We start from the raw sequence: 2601 nt of genomic DNA, 5'->3' as shown, positions 1-2601 counted from the left end.
CTACCATTTAAAATTAGAAGAGAGGGAATTCCCTGGCAGTCCAGTGGTTAAGATTCCATATTTCCCTTGAAGGGGGCACAGGTTTGATTCCTAGTCTGGGAACTAAGACCTCGCTTGGCTTCACCAAGAAAGAAAAAACAAACAAAATAAAAATAAAATAAAATAAAGCTAGGAGAGAAATGGCACATTTAAAACAGAAAGTACTATAATCTTTGCAATACCTGCTATGTGCTGGGCATTTTGCCAGGTACCATCACATATGCTATTCCCTATAATTCTAAGGGCATATTGTAAAACACGGTAATTTTAAAAATAGTAAAGAAGACTTTGTGCAAGAAATTAGTTTGCTCATGATATCCTAATTAATAGCTAGCCAGCAGGATTTGAAACCAGATATTCCTGTTGCTGTTCAGTAGCTCAGTCATGTCTGATTCTTTGTGACCCCATGGACTGCAGCACGCTGGGTTCCTCGGTCCTCCACTATCTCCTGGAGTTTGATCAAATTTGTGTCCATTGAGCCGGTGATGTTATCTAACTATCTCATCCTTTGCCATCACCTTCTCCTTTTGCCTTTAGTCTTTCCCAGCATCAGGGTCTTTTCCAATGTGTCAGCTGTTTGCATCAGGGTGGCCAAAGTATTGGAGCTTCAGTTTTAGCATCAGTCCTTCTAATGGATATTCAGGGTTGATTTCCTTGAGAATGAACTGGCTTGATCTCCTTGCAGTCCAAAGGACTCTCAAGAGTCTCCTCCACACCACAATTTCTAGGCATCAATTCTTCAGCACTCAGCCTTGTTTATAGTCCAACTCTCACATCTATACATGACTACTTGAAAAACCATAGCTTTGACTATATGGACCTTTGTCAGAAAGTGATATCTCTGGTTTTTAATGCTATTTTCAAGACTGGAGGAATGTATTGATAAAATCAGTAGGGTAATGATAAATGTCCTTTCCTCTGTCAAAATGGATAGAAATTTTCCAAGTCTATTTCCTTTCCCCCACCCTTCCTTTCTTCAACAAATGTTTTATGAGCACTCACAAAGGCTAACACTAGAGCAGTGGATGAAATGAAGCAGCGTCTTAAGGTGCTTGCACTCCAATAGGTGGGGCAAAAAAACTAAGAAAGAAATAAACGTATTTTGGATAGCAATGAGCACAACAGAGATGTGTAAGACCACAGATTGGTCTCCTTACAGAGAGTAAGGAGCTAAGGCTGTGTTTGTGGTAGTTTTGGTAGTATGCTTTAGGAGGTCTTTCTCATAGCATACAATTTAAGCAAAGATTTGAATGAAATGAGTGAACAAACAAGTACAACTGCCTTGAGGCAGGACCACACTTGGAGTATTTAAGAAGAACAAAGATCTGAATCAAAATAACTGGAAAGTAATGAGGGAGAGAGCAAGAGATGAAGTCAGAAAGACAGACCAGGAATAAATCACATAGAATCCTGCAGGCCATGGTAGCACTTCAGCTTTTATTCTGAATAAGAGGCAAAGGTATTGGAGGATTTTGAGCAGAGCAGTGATCTGATCTAAAGCAAGAGGTGAATGAAGCTGGCTAGACACACTCAAGGCAGACATTTTATGTATCTTAATTAGAGCCGACAGGATACAACAATGAATTAGATATGGGGTATATGTGAGAGAGATATCAAGGAAGAATAAGGGATTTGGGCATGAGTTACTGTAAGCAAATTGCACACCAAGAGTTTGAGTGAAGGTAGGAATATCCTGGGGACTTAAATCTGACTATAATTTCAGTCTACGATATCACCCTTCCCAGCTTGAGGACTTTGTAATCCTCTTTCCTTTGGTTTAGAACACTTTTGCCTTAGAACTCCTTTGGTTTAGAATTGGGACACAGAAGGCATCTTTTGTTATCCAATCTGATCCTGCATTATCCATTGTTACTTATGTAATTTTTTTAAGGCAAGTTTGATATTGTTTCTTTCCTCCTAGTTTGCTTGAAATTTTAACAAGTTGTCTAAGACTGAATCTCTGTAATAAACCCTTTATAAATAGAAACAACAAGTTTTATGACACAAGGCACCCCAGAGATTTGAGTTTCTCTTACTACCAGGGCAGTGATTGTCATGAGGGGGAATCTGGCAGTGACACTGTGATTGTTCAATTCTAGCCAAAAAATCTAATACACACACACACACAGCCAAGAAATGTGCATTTTGTTCTCAGGTTATCAAAGAAAATCTCTTTTGCAGAGTTGAACTTTTCCAGGAATGGCCAGGCAGAGGAAAAAAAATATATTCCAAAACTTCAGAATTCTTGTGACACTGAAATTTTAAGTTGAAATCCAATTTTCAATGAAAGGGGAGGCAATGACTTCTTTAGCCCCTATAAGCTAGATGCTAAGTCGCTTCAGTCATGTCTGATGCTTTGAGATCCCATGGACCATAGCCCACCAGGCTCCTCTGTCCATGGGATTCTTCAGACAAGAATACTGGAGTGAGTTGCCACGCCCTCTTTCAGGGGATCTTCCCCACCCAGGAAATGAACCCATGTCTCTTATGTCTCCTGCATGGGTCAGGCAGGTTCTTTACCACCAGCACCACCTGGGAAGCCTGAGAAGCTAGATCCTCTTC

Source organism: Odocoileus virginianus, chromosome 7 (assembly GCF_023699985.2).
Source record: "Odocoileus virginianus isolate 20LAN1187 ecotype Illinois chromosome 7, Ovbor_1.2, whole genome shotgun sequence".
Classification (NCBI taxonomy): domain Eukaryota; kingdom Metazoa; phylum Chordata; class Mammalia; order Artiodactyla; family Cervidae; genus Odocoileus; species Odocoileus virginianus.
Note: the sequence above shows the minus strand (reverse complement) of the source record.